The sequence below is a fragment of the Mustelus asterias genome, chromosome 27, assembly GCF_964213995.1.
Source record: "Mustelus asterias chromosome 27, sMusAst1.hap1.1, whole genome shotgun sequence".
Classification (NCBI taxonomy): domain Eukaryota; kingdom Metazoa; phylum Chordata; class Chondrichthyes; order Carcharhiniformes; family Triakidae; genus Mustelus; species Mustelus asterias.
In genome coordinates this window covers 6,106,405-6,123,720 of record NC_135827.1, presented here as the reverse complement: position 1 = coordinate 6,123,720, position 17,316 = coordinate 6,106,405, and positions in this window count along the sequence as shown.

The window sequence follows — 17,316 nt, the reverse complement described above, 5'->3', positions numbered from 1 at the left end:
GAGTCATCAGGAGTATAGAAACACAGAGGGACCTAGGTGTGCAAGTCCACAAATCCTTGAAGGTGGCAACACAGGTGGAGAAGGTGGTGAAGAAGGCATATGGTATGCTTGCCTTTATAGGACGGGGTATAGAGTATAAAAGCTGGAGTCTGATGATGCAGCTGTATAGAACGCTGGTTAGGCCACATTTGGAGTACTGCGTCCAGTTCTGGTCGCCGCACTACCAGAAGGACGTGGAGGCATTGGAGAGAGTGCAGAGAAGGTTTACCAGGATGTTGCCTGGTATGGAGGGTCTTAGCTATGAGAAGAGATTGGGTAGACTGGGGTTGTTCTCCTTGGAGAGACGGAGAATGAGGGGAGATCTAATAGAGGTATACAAGATTATGAAGGGTATAGATAGGGTGAACAGTGGGAAGCTTTTTCCCAGGTCGGAGGTGACGATCACGAGGGGTCACAGGCTCAAGCTGAGAGGGGTGAAGTATAACTCAGACATCAGAGGGACGTTTTTTACACAGAGGGTGGTGGGGGCCTGGAATGCGCTGCCAAGTAGGGTGGTGGAGGCAGGCACGCTGACATCGTTTAAGACTTACCTGGATAGTCACATGAGCAGCCTGGGAGTGGAGGGATACAAACGATTGGTCTAGTTGGACCAAGGAGCGGCACAGGCTTGGAGGGCCGAAGGGCCTGTTTCCTGTGCTGTACTGTTCTTTGTTCTTTGGTCTTTGACACAGGGAGAACGTGCAAACTCCACACAGACAGTGACCCAAGGCTGGGAATTGAACCCGGGTCCCTGACGCTGTGAGGCAGCAGTGCTAACCCACTGTGCCGCCCTAATGAACTGTCCTCTTCAACCTAGGTGTCTGCGCAGAGATTATCGAAGTTAGTTAAAATGTCATTTTGGATCCTGGGCTTCTCAAATAGAGATCATTAAACCAATAGGGACAAAAGGATGTCAGTCACGATGTCACCTTGTTCAACATCAAATGGAATATTTGAATCCAGTGGACTTCCTCAGTTTGGGAATGGTGTGGAGGTTTCCAAGAAAGTGCAAAAAATAGGTCTCCATGAATGATTCCGGAGCAAGTGACTTATTTACCGGATAGATTGGGGAAACCGGAGCTGTCCTCCACTGGGAAGAGAAATCTGAGCTGTGCCAGAATTTTACCACCCGCCTGCCCGAAGCTCGTAAGATCCCACCCGAGGCCAGTGGAGAATGGAATTCTGCGAGCCTGGCCTGTCCCAATTCTGGGCGGGCGTGCCGGTGAAATCCCGGCTGTGATGTTTTGACAGAGGTGTCCAAAATCACGAGGAGACTCGACAGAGGGGAGAGAAAGAGGAAAATGACTCCACTTGCTGAAAAGGTCGAGAAGCGGGCAACCCCAGTAGAAGGCGATTGGCAAAAGGACCAACATGAGGCAAAACATTATTTCACACAGCGAGTGGTTAGGAACCGGAATGCATTGCCTTGAGAGAGGGAGAGTCACTCACTGCTTTCCAAAGGGAATTGCGTAAGGACAGGAAGAGGGAATATTCACGGTGTTACAGGGAAAGGTCAGGAGAGTGGGACTAACTGAGTTGCTCTTGCGGTGAATAGGCCCGTAGGGCTGAATAGTCTGTGCCAGTAACCATTCGAATATTCTATGAGCAAATAGCACCACACAGTGGCAGGTTGCAAAATTGCACCATCGTTGGTAGTTTGTGAAATCTGAAATAAAATAGAAATAGTTTTTTAAAATTCATTTACAGGTTCAGTTGTTCCAGGCTGGGAGTTTCAGAATGTAATAGGATGAGAGCGAGTGTTTGACTCACTCCTCAACACAGAATGCTCATTCACCCTCACCCACTGAGAGAGTGTCTGATGGCGTGTGCAGGTGGGAGTGAATGAGAACCCAGAGACTGGAAGAGAGCCAGGCTTATAAACACACGCTCCCCCTGTACACACTGTCCCCCAGCACACACTCTCCCCCTTGCACACACTCTCCCCCCTCACACTCTCCCCCCTCACACTCTCCCCCCTCACACTCTCCCCCTGCACACACTCTCCCCCCTCACACTCTCCCTCCTTCACACTCTCCCCCCTCACACTCTCCCCCTCACACTCTCCCCTCTCACACTCTCCCCCTGCACACACTCTCCCCCCTCACACTCTCCCTCCTTCACACTCTTCCCCCTCACACTCTCCCCCTCACACTCTCCCCTCTCACACTCTCCCCTGCACACACTCTCCCCCCCTCACACTCTCCCCTCTCACGCTCTCCCCCTGCAAACACTGTCCCTCCCTCACATTCTCCCCCCCTCACACTCTCCCCCTCACACTCTCCCCCCCTCACACTCTCCCCCTCACACTCTCCCCCCCTCACACTCTCCCCCGTCACACTCTCCCCCTCGCATTCTCCCCCCCTTACATTCTCCCCCTCACACTCTCCCCCCCTCGCACTCTCCCCCCTCACATTCTCCCCCCCTCACACTCTGCCCCCCCTCACACTCTCCCCCTCACATACCCCCCTCTCTCTCAGTCTCCACTCACTCAGACACCCATGGGCCCTGCCCCAGCCCAGTGAGACTCTGCTCTGCCTCCCTCACTCGGGCTGTCTCACGTCCCACTCTGTCCCTGGAACTTACTTTAGAAATGTACCTTCCCGCTGTTTGTGGCTCATCCAATCGCAGGCCGGATTCTCTAGTTTCACCAGTGAACCTATCAGTAGCAAATGCAGAGAGGAGCCGTCCTGCGATTGGTTGAGCAGCTTTGCAGCATTGAAGTCTGTTGAATGCCCACCAGGTCTGGGGTCTGAGACCGGATCCTCGCGGGCTACGGCACGGTGAATTTCACAAGCCTGCTTTATAGGTTATCAAGGGCGGCACGGTGGCACAGGGGTCAGCACTGCTACCGCACAGCACCAGGGACCCAGATTCGATTCCCGGCTTGGTTCACTGTCTGTGCAGAGTTTGCACATTCTCCCCGTGTCTGCATGGGTTTCCTCTGGGTGCTCCGGTTTCCTCCCACAGTCTGAAAGACGCGCTGGTTAGTTGCATCGGCCGTGCTAAATTCTCCCTCAGTGTAACCCGAACAGGCGCCGGAGTGTGGCGACTAGGAGATTTTCACAGTAAATTCATTGCAGTGTTAATGTAAACCTACTTATGACACTAATAAATAAACTTTAAACAAACAATAGTGGTAATGTCGGGCACAGCATTAATCAGGAAATTAGAGGTTATGTAACAAGAGTGATACAATAATCATGGGTGACTTCAATCTACATAAGGTCTGGGTAAACCTAATGAGCACCAATGTTGTGAAGGATGTATCATGGCGGATGGCGGCATACTGGTACTGTCACTGGGCTAGTAATGCAGAGGCCCAGACTAATGGTCTGGGGAAACACATTCGAATGCAACCGCAGCAGCATTCAATTAATTAAATCAGAAAAGGTAGCCAACCTCAGTCAGGGTGACCATGAAACCATAACTGATTGTTGTAAACATTCACCTGGTTCATTAACATCCTTTAGCATGGAGAATCTGCCACATCTTAACCATCTGGCCCCCCACGTGGCTCCAGATCCACAGCAATGTGGTTGACTCTTAACTGCCCTCTGAAATGGCCGAGCGAGACACTTCCTGAGGTTATTAAGGATGGGGAGGCAACGCTAGCCCTGTCACCAATGGCCAAATCCCAATAAAGAATCAAAAGTAGAGCGTGTAATGTGTTTCTGGAGGAGCACATTGAAGAATTGACTGGGGATTGGACGTTTTTAGGTTTTGTATTGCGTAATGAGAAAGGGCGAATTAATGACCTCGTGGCAAAAGAGCCTTCAGGAAGTAGTGACCATAATAAGGTGGAATTTTAGATTAGAAAGTGATGTCGGTCATTCCGAAATTAGGGGTCGTAAATCTGAACAAAGGGAACTCGGGAGGTCTGAGGGGCAAGATGGCTATGGTGGATTGGGACAATATATTAAGAGATTTGATTGTAAACAGACACCGGCTGGTCTTCAAAGAAGTATTACATGGTTTGCGACATTTGTACATTCCGCGAAGGCACAAAAGCCAAATAGGAGTTGTGAATCAACCGTGGCGAACAAAAGAAGTTAAAGATTGCATTAGATCAAAGGAAGAGGCTTATAAGATTGCCAGCAAAAGTGGTAAGCCCAAGGATTGGGAGCAAATTAGAATCTAGCAAAGGAGAATACAGAAACTGATAAAGAAAGGAAAAAGGGAATATAAATGCAAGCTGGCAAGAAACTTAAAGGTGGCTGTAAAAGATTCTTTAGGTATATGAAAAGGAAAAGATTAGTAAAGGCAAATGTAGGTCCATTACAGGTGGGGTGAGGAGGGTTTATAATGGAGAATAGAAATATTTATTTATTATTAGTGTCACAAGTAGGCTTACATTAACGCTGCAATGAAGTTACTGTGAAAATCCCCTAGTAGCCACACTCCGGCACCTCTTCAGGTGAAGGAGAATTTAGCATGACATAGAACATAGAACATAGAACATAGAAAGCCACAGCACAAACAGGCCCTTCGGCCCACAAGTTGCGCCGATCACATCCCCACCTCTAGGCCTATCTATAGCCCTCAATCCCATTAAATCCCATGTACTCATCCAGAAGTCTCTTAAAAGACCCCAACGAGTTTGCCTCCACCACCACCGACGTCAGCCGATTCCACTCACCCACCACCCTCTGAGTGAAAAACTTACCCCTGACATCTCCTCTGTACCTACCCCCCAGCACCTTAAACCTGTGTCCTCTCGTAGCAACCATTTCAGCCCTTGGAAATAGCCTCTGAGAGTCTACCCTATCCAGACCTCTCAACATCTTGTAAACCTCTATCAGGTCACCTCTCATCCTTCGTCTCTCCAGGGAGAAGAGACCAAGCTCCCTCAACCTATCCTCATAAGGCATGCCCCCCAATCCAGGCAACATCCTTGTAAATCTCCTCTGCACCCTTTCAATGGCTTCAACATCTTTCCTGTAATGAGGTGACCAGAACTGCGCGCAGTACTCCAAGTGGGGTCTAACCAGGGTCCTATAAAGCTGCAGCATTATCTCCCGACTCCTAAGCTCAATCCCTCGATTAATGAAGGCCAGTACGCCGTACGCCTTCTTGACCGCATCCTCCACCTGCGAGGCCGATTTAAGAGTCCTATGGACCCGGACCCCAAGGTCCTTCTGACCCTCTACACTGCTAAGAATGGTACCCTTCATATTATACTGCTGCTTCATCCCATTGGATCTGCCAAAATGGATCACCACACACTTATCCGGGTTGAAGTCCATCTGCCACTTCTCCGCCCAGTCTTGCATTCTATCTATGTCTCGCTGCAACTTCTGACATCCCTCCAAACTATCCACAACACCACCTACCATGGTGTCGTCAGCAAACTTACCAACCCATCCCTCCACTTCCTCATCCAGGTCATTTATGAAAATGACAAACAGCAAGGGTCCCAGAACAGATCCCTGGGGCACTCCACTGGTCACTGACCTCCATGCAGAGAAAGACCCCTCCACAGCCACTCTCTGCCTTCTGCAGGCAAGCCAGTTCTGGATCCACAAGGCAACAGCCCCTTGGATCCCATGCCCTCTCACTTTCTCAAGAAGTCTTGCATGGGGGACCTTATCGACCAATGCACCCAACCAGCACATCTTTCAGACTGTGGGAGGAAACCGGAGCACCCGGAGGAAACCCACGCGGACATGGAGAGAATTCCGCATTGACAGTGACCCAAGCCGGGAATCGAACCCGGGTCCCTGGTGCTGCGAGGCAGCAGCGTTAACCACTGTGGCACCGGGGGCAGAGAATCTAAACAATCGCTTTGGGCGGGATTTTACAGCCACACTCACCCCCAAGGTTGGAAATTCCCACCTGCAGCATCAAGGGAACTGATGATGATGCAGAAGAAAAGACATGAATTCTTGATGGGACCTTGTTTTTAAATGACTGCTTTCAAAAATTATATGAACTGAAGTGCTCTGGAACATGGTGGCTGAACATCGGATCTGCATTTTTTGAGTTGCCAAGTTGATTGCTGTAAATCGGAAAAAAATGTCTTTAACATGGTTAATACTTGGTAACCAATATATATTTGTTGTCCGATTCATAGAAATCATAGAAACCCTACAGTGCAGAAGGAGGCCATTCGGCCCATCGAGTCTGCACTGACCACAATCCCACCCAGGCCCTACCCCCACATATTTTACCCGCTAATCCCTCTAACCTACGCATCTCAGGGGCAATTTTTAACCTGGCCAATCAACCTAACCCGCACATCTTTGGACTGTGGGAGGAAACCGGAGCGCCCGGAGGAAACCCACGCAGACACGAGGAGAATGTGCAAACTCCACACAGACAGTGACCCGAGCTGGGAATCGAACCTGGGACCCTGGAGCTGTGAAGCAGCAGTGCTAACCACTGTGCTACCATGCCGCCACTCATGAACAAAGACACCGGGTCTGTTTGGACATCAACATTTCCCAACGTCTCATTTAAGAAATACTCTGCCTTTCTGTTTTGTCTTAGCAAAGTGGATAACTTCACACTTGTTCACATTTTTAGTCTTCTGCCTCTCTGTACCATTAGATCCCACTGTTCCTGCATTCCATTTAGATGCTCATTATCCAAGCACTTTGCAGCCTCACCATCCTTCTGACCATAATGAACCACCTCACACTTACCAATATTGAATTCAGTTATCAATCAAATTCCCAGTCTTCAGGTTTATTAATGCCTTCTTGAGTTTTTTTTCCACCATTTTTTTTTGTGTCAACAGTCCTTCCCAAAATGTTGTGTGTCGATTTTCTCAATTCCAAACAGTGGTCCCAGCACCAATCCTGCTGGATTCCGTGTGCATGCAGCGCTGAGGGGCCGGTTACCCAGACAAATGTTAATTGGCCATTGGAAAAATATGGACCAATAAGTAAAAGGCAACATGGATTTGTTTAAGGCAAATGGTATCTGATTTACTCGATTGAGTTCATTGACGAAGTAGTGGAGAGTGTCGATGGGATCTGTGGACGTTGAAATTGTTCATATGAACTTTCAAAAGGTTTTCAATAAGATACCATGTTGTAGACTTGTTAGCTAAATTGAAACCCATGGTTTTAGAGGAATGGTTGCAATGTGGATAGGGAAGTGATTAGGGAACAGGACCCAGAGCACTGTGAAGCTGAGTTGCCTACTCACGCTCTTAATTCCTATGTTCCTATGTTAGCTAGCTAAACAAGCTCTTCAAATGTTTTCATGTTGGGAGCATCTGGGGACATTAAACTTCGAATCAAATCATATGTCTGGGGCCCCCCACAAAGTAAGAAATAGAACTTTCTTCTTATCCTCCCCCCTCTATTCCATTAGCACAGAAAACACATTCCAAACGCTTCACATACTGTACGCAGTCTCAGAAAGAAGTCTCACAACACCAGGTTAAAGTCCAACAGGTTTATTCGGTAGCACGAGCTGCTCCTTCATCAGAAGGAGCTGACCTGATGAAGGAGCAGCGCTCCGAAAGCTCGTGATTCCAAATAAACCTGTTGGACTTTAAACTGGTGTTGTGAGACTCCTTACTGCCCCCACCCCAGTCCAACGCCGGCATCTCAACATCATGTACCCAGTCTCTGCAGCAGCATCACAAGTTTCTACTTTTCCATGTCTATTCTTTACTTTCCCAGGTTGGACTCAATTGGATTTGTTTTGCAGTTCTTGCAAATGAACTTTCTTTCAAACGTTTCATTGCAAGCTGAGTCATTGCTCTTTTCCTTGTCGGCAGTGTAGCAAAGGCAAGAATTGACAACAACCAGCTTCAAAACAACCACGGGTTTATTAGGATTTACAAATATATACGGAGCGCTGTAATCAACGTGTTCATTCTCAACTCTCGGAACAATCTGACTGCAAAAGCTCATGCTCTGTCCCGAGATCCCCACACTCGTTCCCCATTGGATGATCACTTGACCCTTCTGACACATGTCTCTTAAAGGGGTCAGCTACTACACTTGGCTTACATTCCTTTCACTTTAAAAGCTTGAGTTTTGATCTAATTAGGATTGCTCACTTTAACTGGAGGCATTCCTGGAGAATTTATGACAGGACACCAGATATTGTTGCATCTGCAAATGTTACTGCCTTTACCTCATTATAGTTCAATCCCTTTAACCAAGAATCTTTGCTCTTGGTGCCATGGTTAAGAAGTTCTGAGAATGGGGCGGCACAGTAGCACAGTGGTTAGCACTGTTGCTTCACAGCTCCAGGGCCCTGGGTTCGATTCCCGGCTTGGGTCACTGTCTGTGTGGAGTTTGCACATTCTCCTCGTGTCTGCGTCGGTTTCCTCCGGGTGCTCCGGTTTCCTCCCACAGTCCAAAGATGTGCGGGTTAGGTTGATTGGCCATGCTAAAAATTGTCCGTTAGTGTCCTGAGATGCGTAGGTTAGAGGGATTAGTGGGTAAATATGTAGGGATATCGGGGTAGGGCCTGGGTGGGATTGTGGTCGGTGCAGACTCGATGGGCCGAATGGCCTCTTTCTGTACTGTCTATGATTCTATAACATGAAGAATCAGGAGGTTACCCTTGAGCAGGTGATCAGGGAATAACCGAAGTTAAGGTACTTTGGACCAGTGACTAATGGTAACCCACTGAAGATGCACTGTTGTCATAATAGCGGCACTCTGATACCCCTCACAACCAGCAATAATGCAAAGCCTCACTGATAGGCTGTCTGTAACCGATAGTAACAGGTGTGATATCTCACCTGTAACTACCAGTAATCCCATAACTCGCTGGTAATGAACTTGTAACTACAGTCAGGATGCCCCCGACACTGCACAAGGGGTAGACAGGCTCCCCATTGGTGCCAGGTTCAACAGACTTGATGTCTCTGCCTATCTTTCTTGGACACTGCTCCGGTTCTACATGAAGGTGACAATTCTGAACTGAGAGTCTCGGTCAAAGCTGATTTATACCTGGACTTCTCACATCAGAACCGGGCAGGACTGACCAACCTGACTGAGAGCTTGCCCTAAGGCTTGTCCAACCTTTCAATTCAGGAAGGCCACATTCCCATTTGTTAATCACTCAAGGGGCCGATGAGCAAATTTCAGAAAGATAGCCCAGGATTTTATGTCCTCGCTCGGGCGAGGCTCGTAAAATCCCACCCGAGGCCAACGGAGAATTCCGTTCTGTGAGCCTCTCCCACCCTGATCCCGGGGCAGGCGTGGGGGTAAAATTCCGACCATAATCTTTGGGACAACATTCAATATGATTTTTTTTTTGAAAGTTGAGTTATGAAGAAAAGAAACAACTTTCTGAGCAAAACAAAGCAATGTCAAAGCAATAAGTTGATAAGTTTGAGGGTCAGAGTGTGTGTATGTGGTTCACCCCCAGTCTCAGGGTCACTCACTCACTCACCGTCCTGCGTGTGAGGGTGAGCAAGAAACCTGAGACTTGGAGTGAGCCAGACACATGCACATGCTCTCTCTCACACACTAACACACACGCACACTCTCACACACACGCGGACACACACGCAGTCTCACACACACTAACACACACACACACACACACACTCTCACACACACACACACACACACACACACACGCGTACACACACGCACTCTCACACACACTAACACACACACACACACACTCTCTCACACACACTAACACACATGCACACACTCTCTCACACACACTAACACACACACTCTCACACACACACACACACACACACGCGTACACACACGCACTCTCACACACACTAACACACACACACACTCTCTCACACACACTAACACACATGCACACACTCTCTCACACACACTAACACACACACACACACTCTCTCACACACACTAACACACATGCACACACTCTCTCACACACACTAACACACACGCACACACACACTCTCATACACACCAACACACACACACACACGCATACACACACGCACTCTCATACACTAACACACACGCGCACACACACGTACACACACTCACACACACACACTCTCACACACACTAACACACATGCACACACACACGCACACACACACTCATACACACCAACACACACACACACACGCACATACACACACACTCTCATGCACACTAACACACACACACGCACACACACGCACACACTCTCACACACATGCACACACATACACTCTCATACACATTAACACACACGCACACACACACACGCACACACACACTCTCTCACACACATTAACACACACACACTCTCACACACTCACAGACACACATTCTCACACAAACACACACACACTCTCACACACACACTCACACACACCCACAATACACACACACACACAAACACAAACACACACACACATTCTCACACACACAAACACACAACACACACACACACTCACACACTCACTCTCACACACACCCACAATACACACACACACACAAATACACACACACACATTCTCACACACATACACACTCACTCACACACACACACTAACATGCACACTCTCACACACAAACACACACACATATACAGTGCCAGCCAGTGCCCCACTACTGGGCTCCACAGCCAGTGCATCACCACCTGGCTCCACAGACAATGCCTCCCACAGAACCTTCCACTTCATTTACCCATTTTACGGGCATTTAGAACAGTGATTACGGGACCACACAGTGGGGCTGAGTGGGTCACAGTTCAGCCTGTTGGCCGCGGGTTAGATAAAGCGCTCTTAGGGCAGCAAGGCCGGTGTTTGGGACATATCCCATTGATCAAATCATCCTCAAACTGAGTACCCTGAACACAGACACAAAAACATGCTGGTGTTCCGTCCTTTAACCCTTTCTTCACATTCCTCCTTACAGTAAGTCCTCTATAATGTTCTAGACTCTTACTCAATTTCCACAGTCTTCGATGAAATCACAAAGCTACCAGACACTGTTGCAACCTGTTCCATATTTTAAAATTAATAATTTAAAGGATGTGGGCTTCACTGGCTAAGCCAGCATTTATTTCCCATCCCTAATTTCCTTTGATAAGGTGGTGGTGAGATGGTTCTTGAACCACTGCTGTTCCTCTGGTGTAGGTACACCCACAGTGCTGTTAGGGAAGGTTTTCCCGGATTTTGACCCAGCGACAGTGAAGGAGTGGCGATATATTTCCAAGTCAGGGTTGCGTGTGGCTTGGAGGGGAATCTCCAGGTGATGGTGTACCTGCTGTCCTTGTCCTTCTAGATGGTAGCATTAGTGGGTTTGGAAGATGCTGCGAAGGAGCCTTGAGGAATTCCTACAGTTCTTCTTGTTGATGGCATACACGGCTGCCACTGTTCGTTGGTGGTGGAGGGAGTGAAGGTTTGTCAAAGGGATGCTTTCTCCTGCATTGTATCAAGCTTCTTAAGTGTTGATTGAGCTGCACTCATCCAGGCAAGGATCACACTCCTGACTTGTGCCTTGTAGATGGTGGACAGGCTTTGGGGAGTCAGGAGGCGAGTTACTCAGCGCAGGGCTCTCAGCCTTTGACCTACTCTTGTACCCACAGTATTTATATGGCTAGTCCTGTTCAGTTTCTAGCCAATAGTAACCCCAGGATGTTGATATTGGGGGGTACAGTGATGGCAATGCCATTGAGTGCCTTGGGGAGATGGTTGATTCTTTTTCGTTGGAGACAGTCAATGCCTGGCACTCGTGTGCGTAAATGTTACTTGCCATTTGTCAGCTTAAGCTTGGATATTGTCCAGGTCTTGCTGCATTTTGACATGGAATGCATCAGCACCTGAGGAGTCGCGAATAGTCCCGAACATTGTGCAATAATTGATGAACATCCCACCTCTGACCTTCCGACAGAATGAAGGTCATTGATGAAGCAGCTGAAGATGATTGGGCCTCGGACACTCCTATCCCAACATAACAGTGCCACCTTTCCAACCTCCACTTCATGATGTCAGCGGCTGCACCCATAGAAAACCTCTGGCTCAATGATGTCACCCGACTGCCACTTCACCAGTATCTGGGGCAACGGGCCTCTGCTTAACAATGGGCTGGAAACAAAGTCAGCTGATGGACCTTGGTGCATCTTGGGGTCAGCATTCCTGATCACCAGCTGCTGACTGAAGAGCTGTGTTGATGCGTAAAGTCGAGACATTTCATAACTTTACTGTCTATCGCATTTGAAGATAAAGAGATTACACAAATAGCTTTCTGTTTTTCAAGGCTTTAAGATTTAAGTAAATTGTGTAGATTTCATTTGAACACACCTTTTCACAAAGTACTTGAAATGCCATAGCGTACAAGGTTATGGACCAAGTGCTGGGCAATGGGACTAAAATAGATAGGTGCTTGAAGGCCAGCACCAACGCGATGGTGCTGTAAAACTCTATGGTCAGAATTTTCCTGTCCCGCCTGCCACGGGAATCCGAGTGGGCAAGGGGCAGCAATGGGAATGTCCATTGATCCCGGGCGGGATTTTCCGGTCTTGGGGCGAGCGCGGCTGGAAAATCCCGTCCTATGACTCTGCTTCAACTAAAATTACTGCAATCTCCTTGAAACCTTTTCAGGAAGCTGAGAGTCTGGCTGCAGGCTGGGATGGGGCAAGTGAGGGAGAGAGGGCAGAGCGGGAGATGGGACTGGGTTGGCAATCCAAATATACCCTCGGGAAAGGGAATTTAATCTGAAAGGTGAGGTGGGAAAGAAGAGTGACAACAATGACATTGGGGAGGTGCTGTCCTCGTGGTATTATCGCTAGACTATTAATCCAGAAACGCAGCTAATATTCTGGAGACCTGGGTTTGAATCCCGCTACGGCAAATGGTGGAATTTGAATTTAATAAAAAATATCTGGAAAAAAGAATCTGCTGATGACCATGAAACCATTGTCAATTGTCAGAAAAACCCATTTGGTTCACTAATGTCCTTTAGGGAAGGAAATCTGCTGTCCTTACCTGGTCTGACCTACATGTGAGGAAGAGTTCTTAGAATGCTGTCGGGATAGTTTCCTTGAACAGTATGTTACAGAACCAACGAGGGAACGAGTTATCTTAGATCTGGTAATGTGTAACGAAAGCTTATGGTATTTGCTACCAAATAAACCTGTTGGACTTTAACCTGGTGTTGTGAGACTTCTTACAATGTGTAACGAGTTAGGTAGAATTAAGGATCTTCTTGTGAAGGACCCTCTTGGGTCGAGTGATCACAATATGGTCGAATTTCTGGTGCAGATGGAGGGAGAGAAAGTAGGGTCCCAAACCAATGTCCTCTGCTTGAACAGAGGGGAGTACGATAGGATGAGGGCTGAATTGGCTCGGGTGGACTGGGAGAGCAGACTGGTAGGTAGGACAGCTGAGGGACAATGGAGGGTTTGTAAGGAGATCTTTTTCAGTACTCAGCAAAAATATATTCCGGTGATAAAGAAGGACTGTAAGAAAAGGGATAGTCAGCCGTGGATAACAAGGGAAATAAAGGAGAGTATTAAATTAAAAACCGATGCGTACAGAGTGGCCAATAATAGTGGAGACTTAGAAGATTGGGAAAGCTTTAAAAAACAATAACGAATGATTAAGAAAGCGATAAAGAAAGGAAAGATAGATTATGAAACTAAACTAGCTCTAAACAAAAAATAATCGTTAAAGTTTTTACAACTATATAAAAAGGAATAGAGTGGCCAGAGTGAATGTTGGACACTTGGAGGACGAGAGGGGGGATTTAATAGTGGAAAACGAGGAAATGGCTGAGACTTTAAATAGGTTTTTTGTGTCGGTCTTCACGGCGGAAGACACAAATAGTTTACCGAATCTTAACGATCGAGTGTTGGTAGGAGGAGAGGTACTCAATACAATTATTGTTACTAGAGAGGCAGTGCTTGGTAGACTAACGGGACTGAAGGTGGACAAGTCCCCGGGCCCGGATGGAATGCATCCCAGGGTACTGAAAGAAATGTCAGAGGTAATAGCGGATGCGTTAAGAGTTATTTATCAAAATTCACTGGACTCTGGGGTAGTGCCAGCTGATTGGAAAATGGCTACTGTTACGCCGCTGTTTAAAAAAGGAAGAAGACAAAAGGTGGGTAACTACAGGCCGGTTAGCTTAACGTCAGTAGTTGGGTAAATACTGGAATGCATCATTAAAGAAGAAATAGCAAGCCATCTGGATAAGAATGGTTCGATCAAGCAGATGCAGCATGGATTCATGAGAGGAAAGTCGTGTTTGACGAACTTACTGGATTTTTATGAAGCTGCGACTAGTGCGGTTGACGGAGGGGAACCTGTAGATGTGGTGTTTTTGGATTTCCAAAAGGCATTCGATAAGGTGCCTCACAAAAGATTGCTGCAGAAGATTGGGGCACACGGAGTTGGGGGTAGGGTGTTAGCGTGGATTGGGGATTGGCTATCCAACAGGAAGCAGAGAGTTGGAATAAATGGGTGCTTTTCTGGTTGGCAGATGGTGACTAGTGGCGTACCGCAGGGATCGGTGCTGGGGCCTCAACTGTTTACTATTTACATAGATGATCTGGAGGAGGGGACTGAGTGTAGGGTAACAAAGTTTGCTGATGACACGAAGATAAGTGGGAAAGTGAATTGCGTGGAGGAAGTGGAAGGTCTGCAGAGAGATTTGAATAGGCTGAGTGAGTGGGCGAGGATCTGGCAGATGGAGTATAACGTTGGGGTTGTTCTCCTTGGAAAGACGGAGGATGAGGGGAGACTTAATAGAGGTGTATAAAATTATGAAAGGCATAGATAGGGTGAACGGTGGGAAGCTTTTCCCCGGGTCGGTGGTGACGTTCACGAGGGGTCATAGGTTCAAGGTGAAGGGGGGGAGGTTTAACACAGATATCAGAAGGACATATTTTACACAGAGGGTCGTGGGGGCCTGGAATGTGTTGCCGGGCAAGGTGGTGGAGGCGGACACACTGGGAACGTTTAAGACTTATCTAGACAGCTATATGAACGGAGTGGGAATGGAGGGATACAAAAGAGTGGTCTAGTTTGGACCAGGGAGCGGCGCGGGCTAATTGTTCTTTGTTTCTCGTTTCAAGGCTTCATTCTATGATCATCTTGCTGGTGCCAGTACAGAGCGAGACTGCGGAAGTTGGGAACCTGTCTCGGGGGCAGGGAATTCAGATGGTGTTCGTAAAGCAGAAGTGGAAATGAATAGGGTTGGGAAGCATTTTCTGATCAGGGCCAGTGTGATCTCCTGGACTCGTTTCGATCGCCACAGGGGGTCGGAGAGGAATTTCCCAGATTTTTTTTTCCCCATATTGGCCCTGGGGTTTTCACTCTGGGTTTTCGCCTCTCCCTGGAGATCACATGGTCTGGAATGGGGGGGTGGGGGTGAGTTAATAGGTTGTGATGAACAAAGCATCGTAGCTGTGAGGGACAGCTCGGTGGATAGGATATTAGGATGTAGATAGGCTGGAAAATTGGGCGGGGATCCTGGATTCAGGATTCAATCCTGGACCGGGGAGCGACGCGGGCTTGGAGGGCCGAAGGGCCTGTTCCTGTGCTGTATTGTTCTTTGTTCTTGTTCTTTGTTGGCAAATGCGAGGTTATTCACTTTGGAAGAAATAATAGCAAATTGGATTATTATCTAAATGGAAAAAAATTACAACATGCTACTGTGCAAAGGGACCTGGGTGTCCTTGTGCATGAGTCGCAAAAACTCAGTCTGCAAGTACAACAGGTGATCAAGAAGGCAAATGGGATGTTGGCATTTATCGTGAGGGGGATAGAATATAAAAGCAGAGAAGTCTTGCTGCATCTGTACAAGGCATTGGTGAGGCCGCAGCTGGAATACTGTGTGCAGTATCGGTATTCTTACTTGCGAAAGGATATATTGGCCTTGGAGGGAGTGCAGAGAAGGTTCACCAGGTTGATACCAGAGATGAGGGGTGTTGATTATGAGGAGAGGCTGAGCAGATTGGGTTTGTACTTGTTGGAATTTAGAAGGCTGAGGGGGGAATCTTATAGAGACCTATAAGATAATGAAGGGGCTGGATAGGGTAGAGGTGGAGAGATTCTTTCCACTTAGAAAGGAAACCGGAACTAGAGGGCACAGCCTCAAAATAAAGGGGGGTCAGTTTAGGACAGAGTTGAGGAGGAACTTCTTCTCTCAGAGGGTGGTGAATCTCTGGAATTCTCTGCCCACTGAAGTGATGGAGGCTACCTCGTTGAATATGTTTAAATCACGGATAGATGGATTCCTGATCGGTAAGGGAATTAAGGGTTATGGGGAGCAGGCGGGTAAGTGGAACTGATCCACTTCAGATCAGCCATGATCTTATTGAATGGCGGGGCAGGCTCGAGGGGCTAGATGGCCTACTCCTGCTCCTATTTCTTATGTTCTTATGTTCTTATGACTCCAGAGACACAGCATGTGGTTGACCCTCAATTGCCCTCCAAGGGCAACTAAGGATGGGCAATAAATGCTGGCCAGCCAGCGACGCCCATGTCCCACAAATTAATTTTTAAAAACACTCAACGTTGAGGGAAATGCGATTGGTGGAAAAGGAACATTGGTGCTTGGGAATCACGAGATGGACTCACAGGAGAGAGGGAGACTGAGGACTGGGGACTCTGGCTGTGAGGGGAGAGAGGGAATGGGGTTTGTAGTAGAGGGTTAATGTGGGGCTGAATACAACATCGCCCACACAGCGATCTGACCCAGAGCCAGAGTCAGTCTGGAGATGGATACAGCTGAGTTAAGACCTAGAATGGGGTCAGCTCCATACCTGTACCTGCTACTGTAAATGTGTATATAGTTATGAGTTGTTAATGAAGACTTGCTGTTAACATACTCCAGACTGGAAGCCTTCTTCATGGTATCCGAAGCAGGATTCTTCATGGAGATGGGCTCAAGATTAAAACCCTCATCCTCACAATAATGTTGAGAAAAAGGGCATCTTCAACGGATTCTGCACTGAACCAAACTTCCAACTGAAGTTATAGATGTGAGAAAATTCACCAGAGTGATAAAGCTCCAGAGACAAACCAGCCTGGAAGCAGAGAGGAAAGATAAACATTTTACTCAATGGGCGTCACTAATCCATCCCCCTTGGAATCCATGTCAGCTGCAAGAGTGAGATAATTGTAAATAAAAACCCAGGCCAGCTAGTCCTGACAAAGCCCTTTTCAAGTCATTCAATCAGTAATGCCTTTGGAAGCAATTCATTGTTACATCTGATTCCAGACTCCACATGGCTCCCGAGTCCGACAAGAGAAAAATAAATCAATAATAATTGATGTTGTTCACTTTCTTGGCCTGGATTCAGCCACCCAGGTTTGGAAACAGCAAGCCTGCGGTTCTTTTACAAGACCCCTGATTTGTAATGTAACGCTGC